Genomic DNA, 20,902 nt, shown 5'->3' on the forward strand with positions numbered 1-20,902 from the left:
ACTTCCTTTGTCTTCACTGTGATCAGACAGCAACTCTAATTGAAACAGTTTCACTCATTAGTAGCACATCTTTAATTTACACATTACATTAATTCAGGATTTTGAAATCAATGCATTTTTTTGCTTAAATATATTGAATATTTTTTTCTCCACTACATGAAGGAGGGAGGGATTCAAAGAAGGGATAAAAGAAATGTTGAAACCCTCTCCTTCTGTACAGTCTGTGGGGATCCTATTCTGCAATAATGGTGTTGGGCTTGTGACATTCAGTGCTGATAGAGGACATCATTTCACAGGAGACCTCACAGAGCAGCTAGACCAGGAAGAATGTGGCCAGATGGAACTGGGCTGAATTGTCAACATTTCCCTGTTGACTAGCCAGCTAAGCAAGTTCTACAATGCAGGGGGTGATTTTTACATTCAGGAGGCAACAGACACAGCACACACGCGCGCGCGCACACACACACACACACACACACACACACACACACACACACACACACAGACACACACAAAGAGAGGGAGAGACAAAGAGAGATCCCAAAAAAGGCCCTAAAACCCAAACTAAAGTTAGTACACTGAGCCTCCTGAGTGCCTCGTCTGAGAGGGAGAGGACAAAGGTGAGGATTGGCTGTAATAAAGCCGTATGCCCGCTGTTAAGAAATGAAATGTAAAGCCATCACCGTGATCCATCTTCATTAAACAATTTCCCCTCTCCCTTGCTTGCGAGGGTATCAGTTTCAGGGGGTCAGGTGCTATTTCTCCTCCTCTTGGGTGTCGGCATGTGTTTAAATATACTGTGGAGCGCAGCACCAGTGCAGTGCAGTGAAGCAGAGGAATGGGAGGCCATTGGTCCCGTGCCGATTGGCTGCCATTCAAGGTTACTCTTGGAGGGTTTCCCATCACCCCCCTCTAAGTGATACATTGCAATCTGACAAATGCAAACTGTGGCATTTAGGAAAGCACTGGGAGAATAACTACTGTTGTGTTGTTAATACGGCCTCCTCACTGCCAAGTTAGATTGTTGGGCAGGGAGTTCTACAAGCTTGACGTCCATTACACAGCGGGATCATTTTATCAATGAACTGCATGGACTTCTCTCTTTTTTTTAAAAAAATATACAGTGCTTAAAGTTTTTAATTGTCTTTAATTTAGGAATCACCTGCTGGAGAAACGTAAGGTGGTGTATTTCAAATGAATTCCTAACAACAGAAAAAAGACAAAAAATGCATCTGTGTAGATTCAGTGAATACCTTTAAAAGAAGTTATGTTTTCACTCATCTGTTCGTCAGCAGGATTAAACAACAACTACTGCTCAGATTCCCATGAAATCTGACAGAAGGATGTGATATGGGACAAGATAGAATTAATTTTGTGGTCCGATAAATGGGCGGACCCAAGAATACATTTCTTTCATACCATTTTCTTTGCGAGTGCCATTGTCTACATAAAAGTACTTATTATACTCTTGGTAAACAAATGTGTCTGTGTACAATGATCAGATGTTGTTTTGACAAAGTAATTAAATGATTTATTCTCTTTTTTCCTGATGTTAGTTGAGGATGGCCTCTCAATTTTTTGCTGATTCACAGGGAAAATACTCCAGGACAGATCAGATGAATTGCCTTTTTCTCAAAGTCGTGTTTGTCTAAATAAGAACTCTGTGATCAATCTTCAGTCTTTCCGTTAAGCTTACTGTCGTGGCCGGCTCCTCATCTTCTGAGTAATCGCAAGACATTCTCAGATAGCTGATTGCCTCCTCATTTCGGGATAAATCTGTTATAATTTGAGTAAGCAGGTGTAGATCTCACTGCCTTGTGCAGCCAAAATAAACACAGAAGATAAGGCCTGTGAAATCTGTAGAGTAATTCTGTTTGCAGATATGTCAAAAGTATATGGCAGCCAAATGATATTGTATTATGTTGGAGAAATTACAAGAAGGAAGAGGAAACAGGAGGAATCATGGGAGAAATATCTCTCTATCTGTTCCCAAATGCAGCGAGCTCTTCCCCATGTATGGTTGCGAGGCACACATTAATTACACAGCTCACAGGAATTGCTCAGCTGCCATTGTCACCGAATTACTGCCTTTTGCTACAGATCAGCTCTGTCTCCTTTAATGTGCCATTTAATGCAGTTTCTTCTAATCCAGTTCATAGATAGAGGTGAATTGAAATGGTGCTGTGTGTGTTTTATGCAAATTGCAAGATGAGGTGATTAATTTATAATGGGTTTCGGTGCAATTGAAGACAGCGGGAACTGATCAAGGGCAAGGACATTATAGAATGGTACAGGCTGCATAGGGGTGGCTCTGCTTGTTCTGCACTGTGCCACAGCATGACAGTATCTCATTACATCTCGACAAAACACCTCCCCCATTGATAATGAGCATTTTTCATGAGGAGGGGCCGTTTTCGTCTCTTGTTGTATTTTCCTGATCAGGGCCGCACATCATTCTCCATCTAACTAAATCACGTATTGATCCAGCACAAGATCTCATATTCATGCATTTCTTCCACAGTTCACAATATGTTGTGTACTGTGGAAGAAATGGGCCTCAGCCAGTTGGAGACCCTCTTGTTTTCTATGGATGCTACATATTTACTGAAACACATCACCATCCACAATTTAATCACAATAGTCTTTACATGGGCTGATTAAAATGTCTTTCATATGACGTTAGGAAACCAAACACTTCTGCACACAAACTGACATTGTTTTCTCCAGAGTTTCTTTCTAGTGCAGCCACCACTGTAAATACAGTTGCTGAGTGTATTTTCCTTGCCTGGGGAAATACAACTGGAAAACACTGTTTATGTTTTGATGCCATTAACTGCTGTTAATTGTTTAACAGGCCTGGACAGATTCAGAGAAAGTTGCTCCAATGTTGTAATGTGTTTTTTTTAACCATTTTATAGCATTTATTGCCGTCTAATCTTCCAATGAATAATTCCAGGACATATATATACAGAATGTGATGCAACAGTTGGAAATTCCTCCACACAATTAGTCTACCATAGCATACAGTATGTTATAGTTTAAATGATATGGCTTTTTATTATTGTGAAAACATACACATGAACATTTTATGAATTGGATTTATATTACTTTCATTTGTATTATTTTATTCCATTTACTTGTAATATTCCCTTTTATTTATAACATTTTTTGTATTTATTTTACTTCCTCTTGTGGCCTGATTGCTGCGACTTCTCAGGAGTTCATTTCCATGTGTCACTTCAAGCTGTATAACTTGGCTGCTCCTTGAAATGATGAGCTATATATGTGTCTGTCAGCCAATAAGATGTCATTGCTGTACATTTATCATTTTTGCTTAAATATGGAATTAGCCTGATGTCTTTCACACATTTGCAAATGCCAATACAGAAGCCCTACATTTTAAAGTCATGATGTGATTTATTCCTCCATCCTCCCTGGTCGCCGTTTTTGAGGAAACGTGCATCAGATACTTTTTCCTGGAAAGAACAGGAGCTCTGAAACAGCCCGAGAGGCTCAGCAGTGAGACACAAAGCAGCAGTGGCACCGTTCATACCTTCAGGTGACAGAGTGCTGATGATTATAGCAAGGACAATGCCCTGCATGTGTCAAACAATTGGCAAATAATTTATGTCATTTTTTCCATTGTTATTTCCGTGGAGGGCACTAACTGTGTTGCCAATATCAAACCTCCTGCAGAGGAGAGGCGGGAAAAAAAAGGGACGTGCTACAAAAAGACTGATGGAGGGAGAGAGGAAGATGGAGCAAGAGGAGTGGATTGGGGGAGGGGGAGAAGTGCCAGGCTCAGCTTTTTCCTGACTGAAGATGCACAGCCATCTGTGAGGAGACAAACACACGTATGGCCATCATTTGTCCAACATCTTACGTGATGTGAAGGCTTTTCACTCGCCATGCCAACCTGTGTGGCAGATGATGTATGTGTTTCTTCAGTCCCGTGATTACTAGCATGGAGCTGCAGAGCAATGCTCTTCACCTCATCAGTTCCACAGGCTGCGCTCCAAGGTGGGTGAGGGATTCGCTGCAAGATGGCTTCTGACACACAGCACAACCAAGGCGTAGCAGCATGAATATTATACAGTGCATTTCACCACAGCCACCCACTGTGAACAGATCAATCGAGGTGGATGAGGTGAATTAGAATTTTAATACAGTGCCTAGGTGCAGTAATTAAAAAGAATGATTATATTTTATCTAAATGTATGAAAAAGTGGATGGTCTATTGGGGAGGTGCTTGCTGCTTTGCTGTTATAAATAGTGTACAATGCCCATATGTGCTTTGATGGAAATGTGTGATGGAATTACTGCACATATAATAATGTACATCAGATCTTTTTCCTTCCCTCATCATAATAATCTTCTTTATAGTGGTAGTAAATGTTCATTTTTATATCCAATAATGTTCTGAAAAACAATGCTTTGTTTATCTACCTTGCAAAGCAGCTAACCTGGATGTACATAATATATTTGCCTAGTCCTCTGCCTGCCATTAATCACTGCCAGTATTTGAGCAAGTATTATTAAGTTTCACTTAATTTGGAAATTACGCCCATTTCTCCTTTTTGTCTGTAATTATCTTTCATGGCTGGTAGGTGATGTGCAACAGGCTTATCTGTGACTGATACGGCAGCAACATAAAGATAAATACATAGATGAGGAGGTTGGCGGCAAAGAGGCCGAGACAACAACGCGGCATAATCAGACAAGCTGAGAGACAAGTGGGTGATAATTGTTGTGGGAGCCACGGGAGCTATAGGCTCTTTGAGAGTAAGGTAACAAACCAGCAAAACAGTAGAGATGAATCACAGCCGAGGCTGCTGCTGCTGCAGTCGAGCTTCCACTGAGGCCCTATTAGACCTGGCTCACAAGCTTCATGTTTCAACCACAGACTCCTGGTTACATCAACCTTAAAAGCTCATGGCTTCAAGAACCACATTAAACACCAACAGTGAAAAGGCTGCACTGTTTGATATCAAATCCATACTTTTGAAAGTTTTGGGTAACGTATCCTGTTGAGTGCTATTCTAGTTAAACATTTTATATTTCATTTTTTATTTACTCATCCACATTGCTTACTTGCTACTACTCACTTACCCAGTTGAAATCAAGTGATGAGACAATGTGACCTGACAGGGCCCGAACAGAACGGGACTTTTCGAAGTTGAACGGCGGGACAGGAAGGATGTCATTACTTTAAACTTCAGTACAAACTCCAGCTAAGTGAGCTTTGTCTCAATTAGAGCACCATGGGCTGTCAATCAACAAAAATATCTCCATTGTTCGGTGGATTCGTCCAGAGAGCGAGCAATGTTTTTGTAGGGTGACCTGGGCAACTATGCTGTGTCAACTGGTGTCAGGCTACAAGTGCAATATACTAGCCTGCCCGCAGGCTAAAACCCCAAACGAGGCCCCTTGTGTCCCAAACAACACCACCAAAGATAAGGTTCCAAGTCTTCTCCTTGACAAATATTTCTGGATGAAATGGCCAGAAGAAGTGACAGGGCCTTGGCGACTACACAGGAAACAGATGGAGAGCGTATACGAACATGGCCACGCAAGTAAAGACACTTGAATGAGTATCTTTGTTGAGCCATTCTAACACTAGTCATACATCAGCTGAAATGATAATCCTCTAATGTGCAAGGACGCTTACGATTTGTTCTTTTGTTCCTTCGGGGCAGAAGTCGAGGGCTCTCCTCTAATGGGAGCCTGCACCACAGAGGAAGCTTTGTCTCTCATCAAAGAGGAGGAAGTCCTCTACGGCTGTAACTACGTCGAGCCCCTCAGAGTGCATGTTACAGACGATGCTGCATCTTTCATGTTCCAATTCAGGGGAAGAGGAACAAGTGAACAACTCAACCTTTGACCCTCACATGACTTTTCAGAGCATGTGGTGATTTGTCTAAAGTTTGTGCCCTCAAAAACGATGACCAATCATTCACTGTCCAGACCTGCGGACCATAATGAATTCTTTTAGCTGAATTTTGAATTGACTAGATTTTCAGATGGTGTAATTAATTTCCCATGAACATTGAAAGTTTTTTGCCTTTCGGAAACAAACCAGGCCATCCAGTTCAGTGGTTTTCAAAATGGGACGAAGGAAAAACTCATTAGGTTTCCCCTCACCTCCCTCAGCCGTGGTTGAGCAACAGCAGGTTAAGTGTCACTCAGAAATTAGCGTTCTCCTGGTAGAGCAGTGGACGCCACATCAGCTGCTACCATTTTTGTAACTACATTAAACAAACCCTCTGAAGGCCTCAATGATGCATGCAATCTTAATTTTTATTACAGCAATTTATTATACACTCCCCAAGCTTATGACAGCCCCGACTGTCATTAACAGATTAATTATAATTTCCCCCTGCGCTCAGAGTTAAAGAGAAATGTGGACGCATACAGGCGTCCCTTAAAAACAATGAGAGTTTGGTAACCGGGTTTCATCGTTCCGGTGGCTTTACCCTTCACCCTTCCTGGAAGTAAATGAAATGAAAGAAGTGAGCGAGTGCTCCTAAGGTCCTCTCTGCAGCCACTGTGCATAAGAAAGACACAAATGAGGCACTTCAAAGAGAGAATCTCCACCCATGTCATCATGCGCCAAGAAATTGAAGAGGGTAGATGTGGAAGCTGTCTTCAGGTCCCACCTCCTTTGTGACATTGTTAAAGAAGAAAAAAAAGAACAAGAGAGCAATATCAATAGAGAGAAGATGTCATGTACTGTTAACAGCTCTTCCAAAGTCCTCCCTCAGATTTTCATATAAATCATGGCAACTGACCGTGCTGCCGCTTCACGGCAGCCTAGTTAAAACAATGACAACTAGGCTACATCATGTAGCATCTACACTGTATATGTCTGAATCAAGTTGTTGTTAATGATGCATTATTGCTATTAACTTTATTGTGCATCTTGTCATTTCAACGACTGACAAAAGCCATTCTCAGACATGAACTGAATGAAGAAAATTGGCTCCAAAAGTTTTTCCCAGACTCTGGCTTTTACATATGTAGAACACAGAAGGAGATTCAGCCATTGAGTTCTCACAGCCCCTCTGGATAATGTCAGGAAAATGTCCAGACTGCAGTGCATGACTGAATGCAGCTAAAGACCAATTAGCTTTTGCATGTAAAATATACAATCTAATTGTTTTCAGCTGTAAATGCTGAATCCTGCTGCGTACCGTGTGACAATTCAATGAATGTGCAGTTGATTTTAGCAAACAACTGAATGAATGAACAACTGCTGAATATGATCTCAGAGGCCTACCTAGTTTAGTTCAATCTGAAGTGATTTAAAATTCCAAACAAATGCACTAAAATGTATAGTGTATATCTATAAAGCCAGACCCAACGTGTACATGACACAAGCAGCTACTGTGCACAGATATTCATTGAAGGTCTATCCGCTGCAAATTAAAGCAAGAACTCAGAGATATTGAGGTCAGGTTAAGTTTAGCTAATTTGTGTTAAAGGCTCTAAGGCAAGAACATAAAAAGCAAGTCACTCTTTAGAAGGTAATAGCCCAATATTAGACAACGGTGAGGATTAAACTCATTACATCACCTCTAATCATCCCTAATGACCCTCGCCTGTAATTTGCACCTCATAAAAGTTCTTCAGTCTCAGAATTCATCATCTTGGGTTAAATCGATGAATTTAAAACTACAGTCAGAGTCAGCGTAAGAGAATGCTGGTCCATAAACGCTTGTAATCTGTCATGTAAAATAGATGAATATGAAAATATTAATATCTTATACATGAAAGGATGGTCATTGATAATACTGTGATTAAATTGTACAATAAGTTGCCTGACATGTATTTTCATTTAACAGTTTAACAACTGCTCTAAATCAGTAGTGGACAGGTGCATGAGCAGCAGAGTTATGAAATAAAAGTTAGAAGAATCTGCTTTTAATGTCATCTGTTTTAAATTATCCAGTAGCTTGCAAGGCCAATGGTTATATAGTCTAGCAAAAGATATTAACGCCCTTAATCAGGGGTGGGTAGCCCACATCTCCCAGTGTTCATTCTACAGTGAGCCAGTAAATCCACACTGATTTTCAAACATTTGCTGATTGAGACGTTTTTGCAAACACTGCTCTACTATTATACTTTTTTTTTTAGATTTGCAGCAGTCACTGTGGAACCAGCAGCAATCTTTCCCTTCGGATCCTCATACGGCTCAACAGCGGTTGCAGATGGCAGGACGATCCCTTGATAGCAACATACTGTTATGCACATTTGCAAATGGAATTTTTCATGAGAGCTGCATACTCAGCTCACAGAGCTCCAGCTCCGGGCATCACTGCTGCTCAAATTGATAAGGCTGAGACGCTCATGGTCTTCCGCCATGCTGTGTCCACTTCAGGGGATTCTGGATGGTGTACGACCACCAGCTATAAAGAGCACTATGGCATAGGTGCCTCATGATTCTGTTTCACTCTCCATTTCTCTCTTGCCTGGGGATGTCACCGAACAACTCCTGCCTCACAGCCCCTCCTACCCCCCTTACCCATTTATTTGGGACATTTTTCTAAAATATGTTTTGTAATTATGTCAGAGCTGGGGGGTGAGATTATTATGTTTCTTTAAATACCTCAATTTGTCAGATTCTACGGTGAATACAGGTCACGTCAGTTCCCTCTTGTCTAAACCAATGGGAGCAACTGAGATTCTAACATCTACTTAGGTTTGAGGACTGAGCCACAAATTGCTGAAATAGAATTTAAATAAAATAAAATTAATAAAACAACAGAATCTCTTAATGAATGTGTGATCGAATAGTATTGAATGTTGAATGACGTTGAATGTTCTATTAATATAACTACTACTACCTGTTAGTGGCTAAGTGTAAGAGTGTACTTATCTTAACTTATGGTCTTCTATGGACTTGTCCCACGGTTGAACACTGCTCACACGTCCACTGTCTGACAGGCTGGACTCACCATCAAAGAATCTCCAAATAATTATTTATAAGAAAAAAACAATCAGCACAAATACTGTAAATATATACCACATGAACTTCTTTTTCTTCATAAGAACAACTTATGATGTACAGTTTAACCAAGTAGTAATAGCACTAATAATAGTTGTAAGTATATACTACAGCTGCAAAGTATTGAAATCCCATATATGATGACATTATGTGTTTCAACACTGGGACTTATTTTATATAACCATAAAACTCATAAACAGATTTTAGCATAACAAATTGTTATTTCTATTCAAACCACCCTTTTTAAATCATTTCAGTTTCACAAACTAATATACAATTTAACAAGCAATCACACTGTAGACCTACTACAACATTATAGTAAATTAACTTCACTAAAATTAAATATGTTAATGTTAATGTAACTGTGCAGTGCACTTTTAATATTTCACCACGCTAACCAAGCTAGAAATTAGATTTTTAAATAAACTAATACATAACCACCCCGAGCTAGCGCTTAGCACAAGCGTTTAGCATTGGCGATTAGCATCTATTTAGAGCATTAAATCAACGCACCGAAGTGCGGTGAAAATATTAGAGGAGATTCTACTCAGTTGGTTTTCATGGGAAGTGACTGACTTACCCCGCAAGTCTAGTGGCCTACATTCTTTCTGCTCAGTGACTAGCAACAAGCTAGCAAAGACACGTGTACTTGAACTCACCTTTGAGTGCCAACACTATTAACTGGACAGAGGACGTGTCCCTCCAATTCTCGATGGAGCCGCTCATAAATAAAAACAGCTTATTAGTGTCGACACGTGGAATAACGATAAAGAGTGAGCTCTTTATTCAGATACAGCAGGGTTCAGCTGCTCTCAGCGGAGCTCGACCCGGAAGTGGTGCGAAGACAACACTCAATGCTGCACACCTGTTCACTGGTGGTCTGCAAACACTGCGTCACACTTTACTGCTGGACACACACACTGTCTCACACACACACTGTCTCTAAATGATATACTGATGAGATGAGATCAAATAACATGAGATGGGATGAGATAAAGATAAAATAAGATAAAATGAGATGAGATTATATAAGATAAGATAAATTCAGATGAGATAAAACAAGACTTAAGGGTACAGTGTGTATAATTTAGTGATATCTATAGTGTTGAAATTGCTTGTTGCAGCTGAACATCACTCATCTCACCCTCTCCTTCCAAACATGAAAAAGAAACTGTGGTAGCTTCTGTTGTCATAAAAACTCAAAAGGTGTTTAGTTTGTCCAGTCTGGACTAATGAAAAAAACATGGAGGCCTCCGTAGAGAGGGTCCCCTCGATGTAATTTTAAAGTATTTAAATATAAAGGGCCTTTTCTGGGATAAAGAAAACTACAATTCATTCAATTAAGATGAAACGAACTGGTGAAAACATCATGAGAATCCTGAATCCTAAATCCTGATAATAGTTCCCCTTCACCTAAATCCTCACACTGGACCTTTAAGTAATCCTGAAGGTAATTCCTTACAGATTACAGTATCACTATATATAATAGTATACATTGAATAAAACAATAACAAATATATGTCCAAATAAAAATATAAAGTGTTTTACAAGCAAAGTACAAATATAAAGTATGCACAGAGTAATTCAGAGCCAGTGCCTCATGGAAATAACAATGAGCAGCTGTACTAATCCAGACTGCACAGCCATCTTTACAGGAGGTGAGAATTCAAAGAGAAGCTTTCTCCTCACGAAAATAACGTTAGCATGAAGGAAACCATCAAAATACACCACAGCCTACATATTTATGTCTGCTGTGTGCACGCAGGTGAAGCTTCGCTCATAATAAAGTGCATTGGTGCTGTGAAATGTTTTGTTCATCAGGATCACGATGAGAGACTCTGCACACCTGTTTGTGATTTTTCTCCATAACATGATGCATTTCCCGTCTAAAGCCATAAATCTCCCCCTTTTATCAACTGTCACCAAGTCAGACACTGTGACACAAACTGTGAAACTCCTGTTAAATTGATCACCTGAGTATTGATCGCAGTGCCTGATAAACTTTCTTAGAATTTATTAAACAACCTGAAAATAAAAAACAGTGTGAGTTGTTGTACATTCAAATTAGAGTTTCTTCATCATCCATTTCTGAGAAAACCTCAACTCATTATTATCCAGGACTCTGATGCTAATACCCGTGAATGAACTCTGAGCTAACAGAGTGAAGGATGTAAGCTGTGTCCCAATCTTTCGGAAGATACATTCTACGCAACGCTCAAAGGAAGAGAAAGGAGATGTTCTGGTCTACGAAGGTTTTCTGTGATTTCGTTCACCCGCTTGTCCCGTCCTTACCGTTGTCGCCTAGCAACCGAGCTAGTTGGACACAGCGAGAAAGTTTTAATGACCCTTGGTTTTTAAACATGTACCATTAGCTGATTGGTTGAGCTGAAACCTGATATCTAAAACTGTAGGCATCACATGTTTTGGTCTTGTGGCTTGCCGCTGCTGTTATCTCCTTTAAAAACAGCTTGAATCCTGGGATAGGTTGACCCACAGTAGGATCCACTCGATGAAGGGATGCATTTTTGGCCCCATTTGACAGCTTTGCCAGGCCACCGTGACACAATTGGTCTTTAAATGCAGCTTCCTAAGAAGATCACATTTTCAGACCTGCGTCCGTACAGGAACAATGAGCATGGCCTCTGTCCTACAAGCTTAAAAGGATTCAGACTGCTCAATCACACAGGTGACAAACTGGGGCAACATGAAGAGTTGTTGGAATCTGCAAAAACACACACTGTATTTCTCAAAATACATAAATCAATACTTGAACAATGCAACGGTCCTAAAAATCCTTGACTTGAAAAGCTTCATTAAATGGAGCCAGCAGTATTTTTAAAGGTATTGATTGAGCCTTTCACATGGCTTTGGTATTTGTTGCAGCGTGTATAAGGAGAACTGTGTGAGCGATGCCACAAAGCACAATGTTTCATTTATGAGCAGCAAGACACAACAGTACAGAGAGCTACGTTTCATTAAAATTTAATTAAGACAAATGATCTGGGAGAGCGCACCATCTCTTAGGTCGCTTTCCCACGTCACGTGACAACCAGCTGGACACAAACCGCCGAGGACAGAGAGAGGGAGGAAATGCACCCATCTGAAGGATTTTTGACGCATGATGGGAACGAAAAGGTTAACAACATGTCGCTAATGAGATTTCACAGTGCTACAGAGAATAGGCAATCCACTTTTTTCGGTGATATCTTTATGTTAATCATCAAGCTAGAATCACATAGATTACATAGAAAATTTTAAGATTAAACAATGCAAATTTTGGTCATTAAACGTGTGACTCGAAGCAACATTAGCATTATCTGAGATTGGTTAGGTGTGTCTGGTTAGCTTTTCACCAACTATACTGAGGGAAAACTCCGGCTCTTTAGCTGCCAGATGCTCCCCAATGTTCGCCAGCTTGTTGCAGACCCTATCTGCTGTTTGGTGCTGGTCGGCTAGTTTACAGTGGGTTAATCAGAGCTATTTCACTGGAAACAGCTGTTTTCTGCCTCTGGAAGCCACAGTGAAAGTAATGATGCCGAACTTGAACAGTAAAGTCACGGGATTTGAAAACAAAACAAAGAGCTGGAGGATGCTCTAAGACTAGTGGATCTGAGGAGAACTGCAGTAAAAATTGCACATGGGTTTATCAACACAAGTGACCCCCCCCCCCTTCACATCACATGTTTTCATTTGCATCATTGTTCATATAAATTATTCATAATAGCAGCTTTAATAAAAAAAACTTGAAATTGTTGATCATGTATTTTCACAGTGTAAACAGCTCAGATTGTGAATACGCGGGGTCTGATGTGCTTAATGAGACAAAATATAATAAGCCCAAGCTCGGTGCATACATTAACAATGAGAGAAACATTAGTAAAAAATAAATCACTCCACCCCTTGACTAAAGACATCTTATGTCGGTGCTTGTATAAAATCGTAAAGGTCCTTTATTTCCCTGTCAGTCAGACAGTTACCATAAAACCCTGAACACGCTGCCCTGCGACATACTGTACCACCACGATCGGAAACAGTAACAGTTACTGCACCCAGGTTGTCAGTGATCCATTTTTCATGAGAGAGCTTTATAATCGCAGCCTTCTGGACTTAATCCAAACCATGTGGCTTTAGGACAAGAGATGTAAAACCATGTGGAAATCTTATGACTTGTTTAAGATACCGCAGCAATAAGAATAAAGACCTAGAGGCATTTACAGCAATAGGTAAAGCAAGCAAGAAAAACAGGGGTTTCATCATTTTTTTAGATTTCATATTAGTAAAACTTCTGAGGCAGATGATGGTTATGTCATGTTTGCAGTCATTAGAGATTGGGTAAGTGCAGAAGGAGATTGATGAACCTGGGCAGCACTTGGTGGTCTCTGCTGCCTGGTCATACTAAGGCGAGCTCTTTACAGAGCTTCCCCCCGGGCAAGATAGAATATTGGTCGAAGTTCAGATATAACTTCATTTTCTATGTGGATGAAATGCACCTTAAGGGCAGAGGCAGTGGGTGGAGGAGCAGAAGGCGTTCGGCAGAATCTGTGTTTCCCGCTCACACAGATGCTCGGTGAGTCAGAGGCTGGGGCATAAAGAGAAATCCATTGTGGCTGTGGAGCCTGACTGCTGACAGAAATTAAATTGTGTCCACTGACTTTTCATATAGCGAACCCAAGGTCTGTGTCAATAGTGCCACCATCTCAATACCATTACTGAGCAAGCGAAAAAAGCTTTTTTGTTTGTACTGCAAATGTCAACCTTTCAGTTTCCTTTATCTTGCTCTCACACATGAGCAATTTCTAATAAAGGAAGCACGGTGCAATTTTCAGCGGTGAAATTTAATGACAGTCAGCATAACAGCCATTTTATTTACACTGATTAGTTAAAAATAAATGCTTTTTATAAACATGCACAGGAACCTTCCCGTGCATGTTTTTAAAAAGCACTTTGCAACCGAAGAATCCAGATAATAAAATATGCCGTGTCATATACTCCTGATGGTAATGAAATATTAGCAATATTAGAAAGTAAAGTGAGTTGCTGAAAAATACATAGTCCTTTACTATTATTAGTTTCATGCTGCTCTCATCTTTTTCTGTAAAATGCCACCAGTCAGATCCAGCTACAAAATTCTGCAGCTCTGATGTGATGCACAAATCTGAATGGTTGGTCGTACAGTAGAACAGAAGTAAATCTCTTTTCACTCCGGTGAATTTAAAATGTAAGTTGCCTAGCAACATTCTGTAGCCACAGGGTGTTTTTCTTCTGCACCTTTTCTACAAAGTCTTCACTTTAAATGACTTTTCACTAGTGAGTTAAAACTAAAAGTCAATACATAGGTTATATATAATATATATGACACATGCAATTTCTAGTAATCGTGCAAAATGATATTATGTTATTTAAGCTAATTTCCAAAGGTAGTTCTCTTTTTGGTATCATATTGACTAAATTGACCTTAGGTGTGAATATGAGTGTAATTGGTTGTTACAGCGATACACTGGTGACCAAAGTCAGCTGGGCTTGGCTCCAGCTCACACTCGAGGGATAAGTGATATAGATAATGAATGGGTGAATGTGATCCGTTCCCACAATAGTAGAACATGTAAGTGTTAGAAGTGATATTTGAGTGTCAAAATTCAGGAGCTAGATCCTTGGGAGGATACATGTGGAGACCGATTGCGTCACCATTTCAAAGACTCCTTCATTCGCAGCCGAGATATGTGTCTTCCCATTCCCAACCGATGGGTGGATCCTTCTTGGGCCGAGCTATCATGCTGTCGGTGAAGGTAGCTAGTTTGCTATGTGGGTGAACGAGCTGCTGTAAGCGCAGCAGTTCAAAGTAGCTAACGATACGGTAAGATATACTGATACTGTATAACAGTAAGAGTTGGAAAAGCTCATGACGTAAACATAAATCCTCCGTAAACTGGATCGTCACATTTTGGTTTGGCCTTTGTGGTTTTCTCAGTTTACAAAGGCCGTAGCATGTGGATTTCATATAATTGGGAAGACAACATTTAGCCTATACGCGTTTGTGTCTAGCAATGCGAGGGAATTTTTTTTCATTTGGTATTTTATATGTAGAACAACTAATACAAAACATCTCTTCTCTTTATTTCTTCAGGGGAAATGACAGCGATTAAAGAACAATTCATCCTGTTTGAGCAGGTAAAGATTTTAGCTTCAGATTTTAAATGTAAAATTAAGAAACAGCAGTTTCCCTGTCACTGACACCACTGTGGACCATTGTTGGTATATTTTTTTAAATATATCTGTACAGTCTGTTCAGTGAAATCTTGATCCAACAAGACAAGAAAGCCAGAGATTCCCAGCTCGCTCTTGTTCTCTACCTACAAGGATCCTCTGAGACAGATACAGTGCTCAAACGAATATCAGATTGACAGATTGATACATGAGGATGCTGGACGTGTTGATAGTAGCAATCTGTATGAAACACAGGCCAGAGCAGCAAAGAGAAATTACTTATTTTTTTGATGCATGGATCCCGCTGTTGAGCCTAGTTCATGGAAAGTTCAGTTGAGCAGCAGGCTCTGTCATGGTCCCTTTGAATGGATTCACTCTCCACTATCTCTCTGGCAGGCCGGGGGTAATGGATGAGGTGCAAGGTTTGAACAAAAAGCACATCTGCATCTACAACGATAAAGTCTCTCACAAAGGAGAGGCAGTTTTCTTTGAACGAGGACCCTCTCGGAGTTTCCACACACATGGTCTTCATAAACAGCTGTGGTCCAGAAATAACCAAACGTTCTTCTTCTGAGGCAAACTGATGAAAACGGATAAATGCAAGTACAAGTATAACAAACTGTTGTGTGTGTTTGTGTTTGTGTGTGTGTGTGTAACAGCGCTGACACAAAATCGCACTATGCCGCAAGCAGATGCTCACACAGACAGCAATCCATGCATTTTCACAACAGACCACAGCACAATACAACATAATGAGAAAGTATTTGACTAACACTTTTTCTAATTATGGTGTTGCCGCTCGTATAAACTGTTCTGAGGTATGTTTTCCTCTTTGCCTTTGGTCCATTATTGAGCACATGTCATTGCTCGGGGTAGACAGTATTGTGTAATTGACTGGCTGGCCCTGAGGCAACTGGAGATGTTAGGCATCTCTGTGGTCACACCTCAGTGCCTCACAGTTGGCAAGGCTGGGCTTGCAACAAATCACACTCCACTGACAGCCATGCTCGTCTTTTCCGTAGAACTGCAGAAACAGCAACAAAAAAGAGCCCGAAAGCCAAGGACAGCACATTTACATATTACTCAGCATCAAATAAATGTTTTGATGAACTCTATCTGCTAATAAGGACTAACGTGTTCAGACCAGAGAACTGTGAGCACATGGTAGAGGCACTTACCCTCCCTGTAACCTTAGAAATGGCTGGGAAACCTCTGCTCCTGCAAATGGGAAGGTCTGGCGGGGGAAATGTATTGTCTGGGCACTCCAGAGAGAGAACAGATGGGGACGTGCTCCTGTTGTTGGGCCAACAGGACACTTGAACAAGCAGATTGCACATTTACATTTGTGCCTCTGAACTGGAGACATTACGAGCCGGCGCTTTATGCGGAATAACACGCACTGTTGCATCCAGCATATAGAGTCCAGGACAGATGCTGCAGAACGCTGTCACTGCATGAGGATTACTTATTCATCAGTGCATGCATTAAACAGACATAAACTGGATTGGTTGTGCAACAAAAATGCAATGATATTGATATTAATCATTGCTTGCACATCACACATCTTTATAAAATCAGTTGTTCCTTTGAGATGCAGGAAAAAAACGCAGGGATAAGAATTGCCAGCATCACAAATGTATTCAGATGATGCCTGGTGGTCAGAGTGCATCCCAAAATCCTTTAGTTTGATTTTATCCCATCTATCATTATTCTCTTTGGCAAACACAATGCCATTGGTTCCCTGAAGAATTATAGGGCAGCACTGCAGAAGACAAACAATTTACTGGCACTTTGCTTCACTGAACAACACTGTCAGGCTGCCAGGAACCATCCATTTTAAACAATACATGTTTTAGTCTCCAAGCTGCACATTTCTTGGACACAATAACTCACAGTATTCATAGCAGCATTTAAGTTGCATCCCGGCTACTAAAGATAATGGAAGCAATTCAAACACTGGTAAAGTGTATTCTCACCACACAGTTGTCTTATGTTATTGTTTATGTGGTGGTCAAATCGTGGATCAGATGAGCACACAGGATGTGTTGGGGAATCACCATAACCTTCCACACCTCTGTTCAATACATCGTGCTCTAAACTAGCTCACCTCTAAAGAGGGGGAGCAGACACGATTCTTCTTGGCAGGGTTTTCTGCATTAACTCCCTCTCCTACCGTAGTGTAAATTAAGTGGGGAGCTAGAGCAGTGTGCCGAAGCAGGAATGTGGGCCTGAGGCAAAGCGGGTGCAGAGCAGCGGGATGCTCCAGGGGAGCCGGAGGCCACATTATGCCGCAGCAGAGCCAGAGAGCTGCGAGTCTGACAGCCCCACGCCCTCAGCGGACACACCAGGACCACTGCCACCGTATTCTCAGGACATTTACATTATTCAAAGATAAATGCATTGTCAATTTTGTGTCTCCCAACACTAGATATGTGTGCCGCTTCACTCCTCCCGCAGCCAAAGGTGGGCTCACCTCCACCCACTGCAAGACATGCTACAAATGAAATCAAATGTCTTCCTCAGTGGTGCAGAATTACTTAACCCTGCACGCTGCCACGGTGCTCTTGGATTTCAGATTGTAATGCAGGGGTCTGAAGGTAAGGAGAACAATGGAGGGAGGAAATGCTCCTCGGAATTGAGAAATGGGGCTACACATTGTAGTTTAGAAAACTGAGATTCAAGACCTAGAGTGAAGAATTTGAAAGGAATTGGAAACTGCTTCAATTTGTTGTCCAGAAACGTGATTAATTATTGTGTTCAGAATCATTAAGTGTAATCTGTGAGGTCACAGAAATATCATTTTACATTGGATAGTGAATAAATGGTTTAGGAAAAATCCTTCTCTTTACCCGACTCATCCATCTGCTATTTGAAATTTGGAGTTTTTTATCGTGTCTTTGTAAAGAAACAAAAGAGGTAAATATGATGACGGATTTCACTAAACTAGACAAAAGATGTCAAACTAAACATTTGACTTGAGCAATTATGTCTTTACCTCCTCACTGTGTTTAATCAATGCAGTTGGCTGAACCTTCAACCTTGTTATATTACAATTAATGAAAATGATATTGTGATGTTTATTGTTACTGTTTTATTTGCCGGCCCTTTGTCAAACAATATTCATTTATCATCAGCTCAGGATCACAGTCACAGATTCATTGTGTTACAAGGGTAGTTTTTAAGATTAAACTCATACTCCACCAAATACTGTTGCAGTTTTAAAATGTGGCGCTTGCTCAAGGCGTGATGAGCTGTTGGATCCATTGACCAAGCTGAATTTCTCTTGTTTGATGTGAAAGTTAAAGAATAGGTCTGCTGATTTTTTTATATTTTATAAGATCAAAATCAATGAGTATTGAATTTATATCTTGATATCAATATATCTACTGATATATGGATATTCCTCTTGTAAATTCTGGCCTTCAAAAACCATTGCAAACATTGCTAAATGGGAACATGGTCACAGTGTTATAGATACTCACATGTGTGTTAATCTGTTGCATATTAATCTCAAATAACTGCAGTATTTATACACATTTGAGTGACGTTTCCTAAAAACTAGAGATTTTATGTCTTTACAGTATTTTTTCCTTTCTGTTGTCCACAAAAAATCTTCTTGCAGATCCTGTGCGTTTACACCAATAGAGGTTTAACACCTCCACTGAAGCCAGAGTCAGTTTCACTGTACAAAGAAAAGTTATAGGCCTTGGGACAAACGTTGAAACTTCCTTCCATAGTTGAATTGTTAACTTTGATACTGAAAGTTATATGAATATAGTTATTCATTCAACAATCCATCTCTCATATCTAAAAGTCATAGACTATTTTACTGAAATAATGTGTCTGGGATTACAAATGAAAACCACACGGGATCATTCTTTATCCAGCAGACAGATTAAATTCCAAACCCTGTTACTGTAATAGGCACACTTGTAGCTTGCCATGAATTAGAGCTCTAATTATATTAGGTACTATTTTAAACAAAATAACACATTTCTTATGATCCATAGGTGTAATTTATAGCAAAGCCAGGTTCATTTTCCTGGGCAATCAATTTCGTGGTGTAGCAGAAGACTAATATAATTATGTAAAGTGCTGAGAGCTGAGTATCGCAGTCAGCACAGAAGGGTTTTTCGAAGATAAATGAAGATGCAATTTATTCACTCATAATTTCATACAGAAAATGCTGTGAAAGAAATCCATATGAGCATCAGAAGAAGGTAGAGGCACTAATACTTTTTGATATAGACTACCCAGTGCATTGTAGTCAAGGCTCGGGTAATGTATGAGTTACTTCAGGTTTCCTCACATCACTGAGCCATCTTTCACACAGAGGAAGGAAGGAGGAGAGGAGCCTTTTGGCCAAGCCCTCTAAATCATACCCAGAGGAGCGAGTCATTTATTATAGTTACAATTATATCAATATCACTAACACATAAGAGCTGCGATAAATCCACGCACATCAGTTTCTGTGACAACATGCATGATCAATGTGGGGGTCCTCGACTACTGTTATTCTTGGTGGTTTGGCTGCGTGGTTTTCTCAAAGTTGAAATGTTTTATGAATCAGCAACACTTCAGCCGCACCACAGAAATGATTGTATCACAGCCAGAGTTTCAGTCTCACATCAATTCTCATCTTTCTTCAGCTCCCCTTATAATTTTTTTTTTTTTTTTGCATGTTCTGATTTGAAAACACGAAGACTGCTGTTGTGGCTTGGGCTCCCATGGGTGAGCAAAACAAAGGGCCACCTACGCTTTGTGCATGGGGAATCCATTTCTGTCAGCTGCAGAGGAGCAGAGGAGAGTATAGGAGCTGACAGGGGAAATAGTATTTTAAGATTTTATGTGCTTCAGATGTGGATTTTGCAAAATGGAAAGCAACTCTGCAGCAGTCAGTCATTCCTGATTGGAGTGCTGCATTCTTATTTCAGGGTTTTCACCTTTATCTAAATATTTCTGGCTTTAGGGATGATTTTGCATTAATAATATGGTGATGTAAGCCACGCAGTGCTTGTGCAGGAGACATACAGTGCAGACTGAGTTGGCAAACGACACAGATGATGCCCCCCCCTGCACCACGAGCCCAGTGTGAGCCTCCTCTGCTCACTCACCTCCACACTGTGTGTGTGGTGAATCCTTAATGACAGCAGAGGCCGGAGAACAGGAAGGACTTGTGACAACGGTGTCCTCTAACATTCACATCTTCTGTCAGTGTTTACAGATGCTCAGGGTGTGTGTGGTACAGATCATTTTTCCTCCTCTCGTCTGATACTAAAGAATTCAGCCTTAACTGCAGCACTGTGTGGGGGAGAAGAGAGGAAATCCTGGCTGTCAGTTCAAGAGACTGAAGCAAGAAAACCTGGGATGTAAAACCATTTATATAAACATTTTATATAGAATGAACACTGTTTGTAGATGTGTGGACACTGTGAGGGGGAAAATGGCAAATTCTTTACTATAAAAACACAAATGTAAGTTTAAATGAGACAAAGAGTGAGAGAACGAGCATCAAATTAAGTCCTTTATTTAGAATAAAAATTGCATTTCAGATATTGAGACATTCTCTTTTATCAATATACATAAGAATACAAAATGAGGTCACTGGCAATTTAATTTAGCAACATTTGGCACAAGGACAATAGGTTTAATAATATTAATAATAACATCTTGTTATTATCTTATGATTGGCTG

General features: G+C 40.3%; 1 long non-coding RNA gene across 1 annotated transcript; it reads right to left on the reverse strand.

Annotated features, from left to right (window-relative positions):
- Positions 1 to 6,276: 6,276 nt before the first annotated feature.
- LOC138411927 (uncharacterized) lies at positions 6,277 to 9,855 on the reverse strand. The gene is made up of 2 exons (XR_011244416.1): positions 9,664 to 9,855; positions 6,277 to 8,965 (listed from the first exon to the last, which is right to left on the reverse strand). It is a non-coding gene; the product is annotated as an uncharacterized lncRNA (long non-coding RNA).
- Positions 9,856 to 20,902: the final 11,047 nt, after the last annotated feature.

Source organism: Paralichthys olivaceus, chromosome 10 (assembly GCF_024713975.1).
Source record: "Paralichthys olivaceus isolate ysfri-2021 chromosome 10, ASM2471397v2, whole genome shotgun sequence".
Taxonomy (NCBI): Eukaryota; Metazoa; Chordata; class Actinopteri; order Pleuronectiformes; family Paralichthyidae; genus Paralichthys; species Paralichthys olivaceus.